This window comes from Camellia sinensis, chromosome 14, assembly GCF_055761805.1.
Source record: "Camellia sinensis isolate YWXY chromosome 14, ASM5576180v1, whole genome shotgun sequence".
In the NCBI taxonomy this organism is placed as follows: domain Eukaryota; kingdom Viridiplantae; phylum Streptophyta; class Magnoliopsida; order Ericales; family Theaceae; genus Camellia; species Camellia sinensis.
Window position 1 is genome coordinate 12,080,900 of NC_138974.1, and position 12,770 is coordinate 12,093,669.

The window sequence follows — 12,770 nt, forward strand, 5'->3', positions numbered from 1 at the left end:
TGCACGCCGTAAATAATAAAAATTTCTACGACATGCATATAGCGTGCCGTTAATACATTAATTATACACGACGCACGTACGCCAGCCGTGAAAAGTGAATTCTTTTCACGACGCACACAACGCCCACCGTTAAAAGTATTGCACTTTTTACGACGCACACATTGTCTGCCGTTAAAAGTATTTCCTTTTTACGACGCACAATGTATGTCGTGAATTGTATGATTAAAATAATTTTAAAAAAAAGCGCCAAAATGAAAGTTGCGGCGCCAATTTTTTTTTTCCCCCAAAATAACTATACCCAGCTGACTCTGTTCCCATGTTTCTTTTTTCAAACCCATTCTTTGTTCTCATATTCCTCTTATAATCTCTTCCATTTCTCATGCGAATTGATCGAATCCCAAATCTCGCCGGGCCTTTCTTGCTAGGTGAGCTCTTCCCAAATATCTCAGCTATCTCTTCCCATCTCACAGGTATATGTATCGTCAAAGAAAGCATGGAAGCAAGAAGCAATGGGATAACCAGACGCTTCACAGCTTATATCTAATTCCATCTAATTTTCTTACAAATTCAAAGGTGAACAACATTTTTCTCAAAACTTTAGGCTTCATGCTTTGTTTGAATTTGAAACCGTAATGAAACACTTAAATTTAATTTTTTTTTTACTGTCTATTAGGTGAAAAAAAATGAAGAGCTTCTTGACTATGAAGAAGAGGAAGAGAAAGTCCCTGAATCCGTTACCACCAAAGCCAGTTTTCTTTGCATTAAGGTAATTATTTTTATTTTTTTTACGCTTTAAGGGTTTAGTTTGTGGATTTAACATGTACCATGTCTTATTTTTCAATTGTGTGTGTGTGTGTGTTTTTTTTTTAAATTTATTTATTATTATTTTCGTTTCTATCGCTGGAATGCAGCACATGCAAGTAATAATTTTCAATAATCCTTTGCATATGGCAGGTCTGAAAGGCTTAAATTTGGCCACAACAGTTAGTTTATTAAGTTTATGATAATTTTCTGTGTTTAATCTTACCACCTTTCAAAGTTGCACACCATGTATTTGAAAATTTGTTCCAGTCATGAGATGTATCAGAAAATTATAGCCACATGTGATTGTGAAACTGGTAGTCAGATGTCCCTAAATGTGAGTTCAATCAGTGAAATTTCTTGGTCTTTTTTTTACAGTCTCTTAGACTATTTAAGAAAGTTGAATGTATAACGTATTATGTTTCTTTGGTTATATATGGTGGCAGCAGGTGGAGTTTGGAGCCTATGGCAATGGTTGTAAAGTGCTTTGAAAATTTATGAAACTACCCAAAGGAGGAGGAGGACCAATCCAGTTTGGAAAGTAATTCAAACAGTTTCTGTTTGTTTCTTTTTCCCTTTTCTTCAGTTTGTTTTGAATTTTTTGGATGGGCTTTTAAGTGATGACTCTGAACCTTCTTTTTTGTTGTTTTTATTATTAGGTTTAGCTCTGGTTTTCCTCCCTTCTTCTGTAAAAAATAAAAAATAAAAACTGGTATTTTGTTTTGATTTTCTATAATTTTAGTTGGTTCCACTGTAGTTCAAGTTAAGGTCATTTGTGGACACTTTGCTCAGGATTACAAAGTTAATTACAGCTTTTGTCAACTCAAATTCACATTCCTTTGTGAGTTTATTTGGTGGTGGTGTTATGGTTATGTTGTCTTTTGTATTCATCATGTTCATACCTTCCTTTGCTCTATGATTGAATTAATTTAATTGATAAGTACTTGTTGAAGGGCTTGCAGGCTTTGGATTCATTTTCTTTCTTTTCAACAGAGTAATTTAGTTTGTTGTGGGCCTAGTATTTGAGGATGGGTGATCACTTTGTATTGCTGGTTGATCGTTTGCTTACTGAATCGACTTTGGAAGCTACAATCAAGAGCTTGAACTTTTCAAAGCAGACAACAACCTCAGGAACTGAAGACATCAAAATTGATATCTTTCACGTGACATACATTCAATAGATTGTTCAATCCCAAGGAAGATTGTAGAATACAGGATATGTTGTTCAAAATTGTGAAATTAAATAAATAGATTTATGAAGAAAACAAATTATATACCAAGAACATATGCTGATAATTACAACTAAATTTCAACAGAAATACACAATAAACAATAAAGGGTAAAGAGACAAAATCGAAGCCTGCACGGAAACAGTTTCCTTAAAACAGATTTCGCCGCCTCACGGGTCGAGTGCTTGAGGAAACCCGGCGTCTGTCTCCCAGGATACGACGGTCAAAACCAGCTATGGCAGAAGCACTATCTGTCTAGCTTAGCGAACAAAACAATGGCAGCACTCTCTCACAATAAGAACTATCAAGCAAACTGACTTGTAAAATGGAAGCAAAAATTTCTATATTGAAACTTGACAGGAGGGTCTCAATTTATACATGTATAGGGGAGAGAGGAAAAGCCTCCAGCCTTTAAGGCTAATCATTAAATCACCAAGCATCCATAGCCCCTTTCCATAAAATGAAAAGTATGGATGCCCAAAGGATTCACACCCTTTAGCCAAGAAAAAAGATTTAAATACTCTTGAAAATCCTATTCATGAATCTAACATCATGAAGCAATTTCTTATTCAAAACCCAATGGTTTTTGGCTCACTTGGCCCCAACACAAAAAATGGTTAGGACCCACTTTAATATTTAATTAAAGTCACCACACTTTAATATTAAATTAAAGTCCCCAAAAATCATTTTTTCCAACAATCCCCCACATGAATAAAAATTGACCGAATGACTCAACAAACGGACATCGTTCAACAATAAAGACTCTGAGAGAGAGTACAACGGACTAACCCTGACATCAGAGAAGGTAGCTTTTGGCTTTGAACCTCTCCCAGTGAAAACCTATCGAGTTTACTGGCAGATCAGTGAATAAGACATCTTGAACTGCTCTACCGTTTATGTAAACTGAGACAATAGATCTTACACGGGAATTACTCCTACCACCATTATGTTCTCACTGGTGTGCCCTGTGTGGCCCTGGACACTAGCCTGGTTCAGCGAGTGGTTTCAAAGAATCTTGGCCTGCCCAATTCTTCTAGAAGCGGACCCACTTCAAACTCACATAGGTGACTCTACTAAAGTATCCTGCAATACTTAGCTCAACAGCTTAACACATAAGAGTCATTAAAAGCTCAGCTTATCCTCTACACTTGCAGGTATCACTAATAGAAGGAATGGCTAGAGGTTTAACCTCCTCAGTGACATACCACCGTTACATGCAATTAGGTTGTCCCATTGAACCTAGATCTTGGGATCTCCAGTCAACTAGGTTGGGTTTCCATTCCGGTAACTTCCAAAGGCCTTAACCCCATTCCTTTTGACGACGTTTCGACTAACACTCGACTTAACCCTTTGGTTAGCGGATCCGCAATGTTGTCCTTAGACTTTACATAGTCTAAAAAGACAACTCCATTCGAGAGTAGTTGTCGTATGGAATTATGTCTACGACGGATATGTCTAGACTTTCCATTATACATATTACTCTGTGCCCTACTAATTGCAGATTAACAATCACAATGAATACAAATAGCTGGCACAGGTTTAGACCAACGTGGAATATCTTCAATGAAATGGCGAAGCCATTCTGCTTCTTCTGTTGCTTTATCCAAAGCAATAAACTCTAATTCCATCGTTGATCTAGATATACACGTTTGCTTGGAAGATTTCCAAGACACGGCTGCCCCACCAAGAGTGAACACAAATCCACTAGTGGACTTTGAGTCCTTTATATCTGATATCCAATTCGCGTCACTATATCCTTCAAGCACCGCTGGATATCGAGTATAATGCAGCCCATAATCCCGAGTGTAGCGTAAATACCTTAACACCCGCACAATGCCCTTCCAATGAGAAGCATCAAGATTACTTGTGTATCTACTAAGCCTGCTAACCGAGTAAGCTATATCTGGCCTAGTACAACTCATCAGATACATTAAACTTCCAATTACCCGAGAATATTCTAACTGAGAGACACTCTCTTTATTATTCTTGGTAAAGTGTAGACTTAAGTCTACAGGTGTCGATGACACACTCGTATCTGATCCACTAAACTTCTCAAGTATCTTATCAACATAATGAGACTGAGAAAGTACAATTCTGCCAGAGATTCTGATAATCTTAATTCCCAGAATAACATCTACAATGCCTATATCCTTCATGTCAAATTTAGAGTTTAACAACTTCTTGGTAGTTTTGATCATTTCATCGTTACTACCTATAATGAGCATATCAACAACATATAGACACAAAATGACATAACCTCTGTCAGTGTCTTTGACATAAATACACTTGTCACATTCGTTGATTCGAAACCCATTTGACAACATTACATTGTCAAACTTCTCATGCCATTGTTTAGGCGCTTGCTTCAAACCATACAAAGATTTGACAAGTTTACAGACTTTCTTGCTTTGTCCTGGAGCTGAAAACCCTTCAGGTTGCTCCATGTAGATTTCTTCATTCAAATCCCCATTTAAGAAAGTTGTCTTTACATCCATTTGGTGTATCTCAAGATTGCGCAAAGCTGCTATCGCAATCACTATGCGAATGGATGTTATCCTAGTTACAGGTGAGTACGTATCAAAGTAATCCAGGCATTCTCGTTGCCTGTACCCTTTGATAACGAGCCTCGCCTTATACTTGTCAATAGACCCATCGGCCTTCATCTTTCGTTTAAAAATCCATTTGTAGCCTAAAGGCTTACAACCTGGAGGTAAATCTACCAACTCCCAGGTGTGGTTCTGTAAGATGGAGTCAATCTCACTTTTGATCACTTCTTTCCATAAAGGACTCTCAGGAGAAGTCACAACTTCGTGGAAAGTTTGAGGTTCGTTCTCAACCATATAAGTCAAGAAGTCTGGACCAAAAGATTTGGATGTCCTAGCCCTCTTACTCCGTCTGGGCTCTTCTAAAACCTCAATTTGATCATCACCTGGATCATCAACATGATCATCCTCACTAGCAAGCTCATCAAATTGCTCCAAAGACCTTGGAACCCCTGCATCGGTTCGGCAAGGAAAAATGTCTTCAAAGAAACATGCATTCCTTGACTCCATGATGGTATTCCTGTGTATGTCTGGAATTTCAGACTTATGAACAAGAAACCGATATGCACTACTATTATGTGCATAACCAATGAATATACAATCCACAGATTTTGGGCCTATCCTAACCCGTTTGGGTGTAGGAATCGCCACTTTTGCAAGACACCCCCACATTCGTAAGAATTTATACGAAGGCTTAACGCCTTTCCATAACTCATACGGCGTCTTGTCCACCTTCTTCTGGGGTACTTTATTCAGAATGTAATTTGCAGAGAGAATTGCTTCCCCCCACAAGTTCTGTGGCAATCCAGAACTTATCAACATTGCATTCATCATTTCCTTTAGCGTCCTATTCTTCCGCTCAGCAATCCCATTAGACTGAGGAGAATAAGGCGCCGTGGTTTGGTGGATAATCCCAGATTGAGCACAAGTCTCAATAAACGGAGATTCATACTCACCACCACGATCACTTCTTAGAGCCTTAATCTTGCGGCCTACTTGATTTTCAACTTCATTCTTATAAAGAACAAACTTGTCAATCGCCTCATCTTTGCTTTTGAGCAAATAGACATAACAATACTTAGTGCAATCATCAACAAAAGTGATGAAGTACTTATTGCCACCACGTGATTGTATAAATTTTAAGTCACACACATCACTATGCACTAAATCCAACGGTTCTGAACTTCTTTCAATAGAATGAAACGAAGATCTTGTCAACTTCGCTTCAACACAAGTTTCACACTTGTGTTTCGGATTAATCTTAAAAGATGGTATGTGATCTAACTTGATTAATCTATGTAAAGATTCAGAGTTCACATGTCCTAGTCTACCATGCCACAAATTGGAAGACTCAAGCATGTAAATAGAAGAAGATGCACCTTTATTCATCTTTGGGATAACAGTCATAACATTGAGTTTAAACATACCCCCCAACATATAACCCTTACCCACATACAATCCGCTTTTGGTAAGAACGACCTTGTCGGACTCAAAAACCATGCGAAAACCATGTTTACTAAGAAGAGACCCTGAGAAAAGATTTTTACAAATGTCCGGAACATACAGGACTTCGTTCAAGGTCAGCTCCTTTCCTGACGTCAACTTCAGGACCACCTTTCCTTTCCCCTCAACAATCGAGGTAGCAGAGTTTCCCATAAACAACTTCTCACCGTTTGTAACCGGTTCGAAAGTTGTAAATAGTTTCTGCTCGGAGCAGATGTGGCGTGTAGCCCCAGTATCAATCCACCAGCTTGTTGTTCAAACATTTTTGAAATTAAATAAATAGATTTATGAAGAAAACAAATTATATATCAAGAACATATGCTGATAATTACAACTAAATTTCAACAGAAATACACAATAAACAATAAAAGGTAAAGAGACAAAACCGAAGCCTGCACGGAAGCAGTTTCCTTAAAACAGATTTCGCCGCCTCACGGGAGGAAACCCGGCGTTTGTCTCCCAGGATACGACGGTCAAAACCAGCTACGGCAGAAGCACTATCTATCTAGCTTAGCGAACAAAACAATGGCAGCACTCTCTCACAATAGGAACTATCAAGCAAACTGACTTGTAAAATGGAAGCAAAAATTTCTATATTGAAACTTGACAGGAGGGTCTCAATTTATACATGTATAGGGGAGAGAGGAAAAGCCTCCAGCCTTTAAGGCTAGTCATTAAAACACCAAGCATCCATAGCCCCTTTCCACAAAATGAAAAGTATGGATGCCCAAAGGATTCACACCCTTTAGCCAAGAAAAAAGATTTAAATACTCTTTAAAATCCTATTCATAAATCTAACATCATGAAGCAATTTCTTGGCAATTTCTTATTCAAAACCCACTGGTTTTTGGTTCACTTGGACCCAACACAAAAAATGGTTAGGACCCACTTTAATATTTAATTAAAGTCACCATACTTTAATATTAAATTAAAGTCCCCAAAAATCATTTTTTCCAACAATCCCCCACATGAATAAAAATTGACCAAATGACTCAACAAACGGACATCGTTCAACAATAAAGCTTGTTGGATTATTAGTGATACCTGCAAGTGTAGAGGATAAGCTGAGCTTTTAATGACTCTTATGTGTTAAGCTGTTGAGCTAAGTATTGCAGGATACTTTAGTAGAGTCACCTATGTGAGTTTGAAGTGGGGCCGCTTCTAGAAGAATTGGGCAGGCCAAGATTCTTTGAAACCACTCGCTGAACTAGGCTAGTGTCCAGGGCCACACAGGGCACACCAGTGAGAACATAATGGTGGTAGGAGTAATTCCCGTGTGAGATCTATTGTCTTAGTTTACATAAACGGTAGAGCAGTTCAAGATGTCTTATTCACTGATCTGCCAGTAAACTCGATAGGTTTTCACTGGGAGAGGTTCAAAGCCAAAAGCTACCTTCTTTGTTGTCGAGGTTAGTCCGTTGTACTCTCTCTCAGAGTCTTTATTGTTGAACGATGTCCGTTTGTTGAGTCATTCGGTCAATTTTTATTCATGTGGGGGATTGTTGGAAAAAATGATTTTTGGGGACTTTAATTTAATATTAAAGTATGGTGACTTTAATTAAATATTAAAATGGGTCCGAACCATTTTTTGTGTTGGGTCCAAGTGAGCCAAAAACCATTGGGTTTTGAATAAGAAATTGCCAAGAAATTGCTTCATGATGTTAGATTCATGAATAGGATTTTAAAGAGTATTTAAATCTTTTTTCTTGGCTAAAGGGTGTGAATCCTTTGGGCATCCATACTTTTCATTTTGTGGAAAGGGGCTATGGATGCTTGGTGTTTTAATGACTAGCCTTAAAGGCTGGAGGCTTTTCCTCTCTCCCCTATACATGTATAAATTGAGACCCTCCTGTTAAGTTTCAATATAGAAATTTTTGCTTCCATTTTATAAGTCAGTTTGCTTGATAGTTCCTATTGTGAGAGAGTGCTGCCATTGTTTTGTTCGCTAAGCTAGACAGATAGTGCTTCTGCCGTAGTTGGTTTTGACCGTCGTATCCTGGGAGACAGACGCCGGGTTTCCTCAAGCACTCGACCCGTAAGGCGGCGAAATCTGTATTAAGGAAACTGCTTCCGTGCAGGCTTCGGTTTTGTCTCTTTACCCTTTATTGTTTTTTGTGTATTTCTATTGAAATTTAGTTGTAATTATCAGCATATGTTCTTGGTATATAATTTGTTTTCTTCATAAATCTATTTATTTAATTTCACAATTTTGAACAACAAGCTGCTTCCGTGTAGGCTTCGGTTTTGTCTCTTTACCCTTTATTGTTTATTGTGTATTTCTGTTGAAATTTAGTTGTAATTATCAGCATATGTTCTTGGTATATAATTTGTTTTCTTCATAAATCTATTTATTTAATTTCACAATTTTGAGCAACAAGCTTAAAACAGATTTCGCTGCCTCACGGGTCGAGTGCTTGAGGAAACCCGGCGTCTATCTCCCAGGATACGACGGTCAAAACCAACTACGGCAGAAGCACTATATGTCTAGCTTAGCGAACAAAACAATGGCAGCACTCTCTCACAATAGGAACTATCAAGCAAACTGACTTGTAAAATGGAAGCAAAAATTTCTATATTGAAACTTGACAGGAATGTCTCAATTTATACATGTAAAGGGGAGAAGGGAAAAGCCTCCAGCCTTTAAGGCTAGTCATTAAATCACCAAGCATCCATAGCCCCTTTCCACAAAATGAAAAGTATGGATGCCCAAAGGATTCACACCCTTTAGCCAAGAAAAAAGATTTAAATACTCTTTAAAATCCTATTCATGAATCTAACATCATGAAGCAATTTCTTATTCAAAACCCAATGGTTTTTGGCTCACTTGGACCCAACACAAAAAATGGTTAAGACCCACTTTAATATTTAATTAAAGTCACCACACTTTAATATTAAATTAAAGTCCCCAAAAATCATTTTTTCCAACAGGATATGCCAGGATGAGGATGACGATTCAAATATGGAGACACCTTGCTCTTGCTGTGGCAGCTTGAAGGTTAGCTGCATATGAATTGTTATGATTGCGTCTCTAATTAGAAACTTTCTAATTGTTTTAAAATTTTGACCTCGTCATTTTGTGAATTGACATATCATTTTGTCCTTTTAAAATGTTTTGTAATTATTTGTACAAAATCATGTTATACTTCTCATGAATCTTTGTCTAATCGGATTTGATTAAACTGGTCTTGATGAGCCTCAGTGGAACCTTTTGGCTCTATTTAATTATTTTGTGAATTTATTGTTTAAAATCATGCTATCATCACCTGTGTACCCTATAGCATTTGATTATAGATGTGATCCTCAAATGGAGTATGGATTTCACTTTCCCATTTGTTATTGAAGGTATGGCAATAAACGAGAAAAGTCTAGTAGAGTATTGAGTTGTTCAAGCTTTATCTGAAAACATAACGAGCTTCAAAAATATGTTCAAGTTTGGTTTGTTTATTCTCAAATGAGCTTCAATCAAGCCCATCATAACCTGAGCTTGAATATATTTGGTTTTTTATACAATTTAATAGTGCACATATGTTTATCGAGTCGAGTATGAGCCAAACCCAAATATTAACAAGTTCAAAAATTTGTTCAAGCTTGACTTGTTTACATAATAGTCAACCTCGAACAAGCTTTTGATGAGTTGAACATAAGTCGAGCGCGAGTAGCTTGGTTCGTTTTACAGCTCTAGTTGAAGGTTACTATTGGGGGAAATAGATTTTTTGTTCCCTTTTCATTCAATGCATTACCCAATAGTACCCTCAATTTCTCTGTTGAGCAATTCTGCTTGATTTTTGCAGTATGTTCATCGCAGATGCATACAAAGATGATGTAACAAGAAAGGTGACAGTGTGTGTGAGATATGTCACCAGGTGGGTTAATTCCGTTTCAATTCTGCTTTTAATCTTATGAATGTGTTTTTTCTTTTTATAAAACTATTTTGAGTTTACATTGGGAACTATTTCTTTATACAATTGTTTCCTCTGTCAAATTGGAAATTTTTTTTAACAGAGTCTTTGTTCATTTTTTGGTAGTTTATTTATTGCCAAATGTGTGTTCATTGCAGCCATTCAAACCAGGCTATACAGCACCTCCTCCTATGTTTCAACTTGGGAGTATTCCAATGAACTTTAGGTACTTTTGTGATTCAAGTTTCTTTTTTTGTTTTTAATATTTTATTTTCGTATGTTTTTGTTAGATATAGTCTGTGGTTTGAATTTTTTTATCAAAGGAAATTGGGAGATCTCCAGAAGGGACCCGAATAACCCTTGCTTTATAGCTATGGTGACAACTGAGCCTAATTTTGTTGATCCAGACTATGATGAGTATGCTGCTTTTGAATCAAGAAGTCTGTTTTGCTGTCATTCTGTTGCTGCAATTGTGATTAATCTCCTTCTCTCTCTCTCTCTGGGTGTGTGAGCGCTTGTGTATGTTCTGTTCATAACAATATCTAAAGCAGGGAAATATGTCTCCTTGGCTACTTGATTTTGACGTTAGCATTTTGACAGCTTCTCTCATTTCTAGTCTGCAGTTCATGGTTCTTCTGATCTTACGGCATACCCTTCCCATATTAGTTAATGGGGCACAGGACTACTCTTTCCCATTGTTCTTGGTAAGACAATACTTAGTTCATATCGACACACACACAAAGTAGAATATTGACAGTTATGAGACTCATTGTGATATAAAACTCACACTGTTGCATTCTATGGCAGTTGTTGCTTTTGCGAACTACTGGAATTATTGTGCCAATAAACATTATGGTGAAGGCAGTGAATGCCATCAAATGTTGCCAACGCCAACGGGTGAGTACATAGTTTTTTTTATATTACAGTAGTACCCTTTCTCACCTTCTCACCAATTAGGTTCCGTTTAGTTGTCAACAACTTTGTATGAGAAAGTCGTTCCCAAAAAATTTTGTATGGAACTCCATTTCATACTGTAACTGCTAACTGATGTTCTCATTAATTTAAAAAAAAATTAACCAAATTTCCCTTTTAATAAATATGGGGCTATAAAATATGAATTTCTTTTTATTCCAATAACAAGATAAGCTAATTTGTTATTTTTATGTGACAGATTAATTCTGTGGCTACAATTCCACAATTCACGCGTCAATCATTGAACGATAATACTACAGCTGACAAAAGTGACTATCTTTGGTATTCACTAAGGCATTAAAAACCTTTTGTTATAAAAATTTGTGATCTGAATCCAATGGCTTTGATATGTTTGATATCTTAATAACAATTCCTAGATACCTTTGCAGCACTAACATTCAAAGTGGGTCCCAAACAGTTCTTCATGTGGAATCACTTGGCCATGCCCTTCATGCTTTTATTGGAATCACTTGGCCATGCCCATTTTCCAATTCATATTTTCCTGTGTGCTTCGATTTATTACATCAGTTTATTACATGAGTTTATTATTTTCCTGTGTGCTTCAGTTTATTAAATCTGTTATTGTTTTCTGTGAGCTTTAGTTTTCTTTCCCTCTTCATCTATTTTTTTTTTTTTTATAAAATAAGTAAAAAAACTTAATTTTCATGACACACCCATCCAATGATTTCTAATATATAAAAGAAGAATATCAGTTGGTGTTATCTTATTTTCACATGGCGTTGATTTTAGTTTAATTCCAAAAATGTTGGATTAGGTATATATATATTATTAAAAAAAAATATTTATGTTAAGTTGTCTTTCTTTAGTTTGTGGAAACAACTGAGATGTTTATATACTTGATCCCTTCGTATAAGAGAAAAATCAGAGCTCAATAAAAAATAAAAATAAAAAATGTATTCTTTTAACCATCCTTGCTGGAAAGTGGAGTTTGTCATAAATGCCCTATGGAGATCAAACCATTGTTATTATTTGAGAATCTCGACTTTTGTTGGAATTTTTTAAATTTTGTGAGACTTTTCCATTCATTGAATTTTGCATTTTATAACACTTCACTTGATGCTTCAAATAGAACATATAGTTGTTGAACAAAGCCAATTTTTTTAATTTCTGTTATTATTTTCTGTGAGGGAAAACAAAATTGTTTTTTTACAAAATCTGTTATGTAAAATTGTTTTTTCACATCAGTTTATTGCTTTCCAAAATAGTTTATTACATTAGTTTCTTGATTTCCTGTATGATCCAAAGATTTAGTTATGGAATTATTGGGATTACATCAGTTTATTACTTCCTCGTCTGCTTCAGTCATGAAAATTTGTTTATTTTGCCTCCCCCTTGTCTGCTAGCTTGTGATTGAATTAGATACTAGTGAAAAATTAGAGAAGAAAAAGATTAGCTTAGGGATTATTCTTATAGTTCCTTATCTTATGTATTTGCTACTAAGTACTCTGGTAGAATTACATCGCATTGTCCCAAAAAGCGCCTAAAGCTACTAAAACTTACCTAAATTTCTTCTATAATAGATTGAAAGTTTCTTTTTAAACGTGTATATAATATATAGACTCTAATTTGACTTGGACTATTTATTTTGGAACTTACAATATAAAACCTATACAAACCTAAACCTTATACATAGAGATCCTTTAACATAATTGAGAGGGTAATTTTTGGTAAAAATTGGGCCGAGCTATGAGATGGTCATAGTGGCCCACAATACAAAGGGCTGAGTAAAAAAGGCCGTAAAAGTTACTCCGGCCCAAAAGAGGTATGGAATTACTCTGGCCCAAGATATGTATAAAAGTTAC

General features: G+C 36.3%; 1 pseudogene; it reads left to right on the forward strand.

Moving 5' to 3' along the window:
- The first annotated feature begins 474 nt into the window (after positions 1 to 474).
- On the forward strand, positions 475 to 11,487 carry LOC145806801 (uncharacterized; annotated as a pseudogene).
- Positions 11,488 to 12,770: the final 1,283 nt, after the last annotated feature.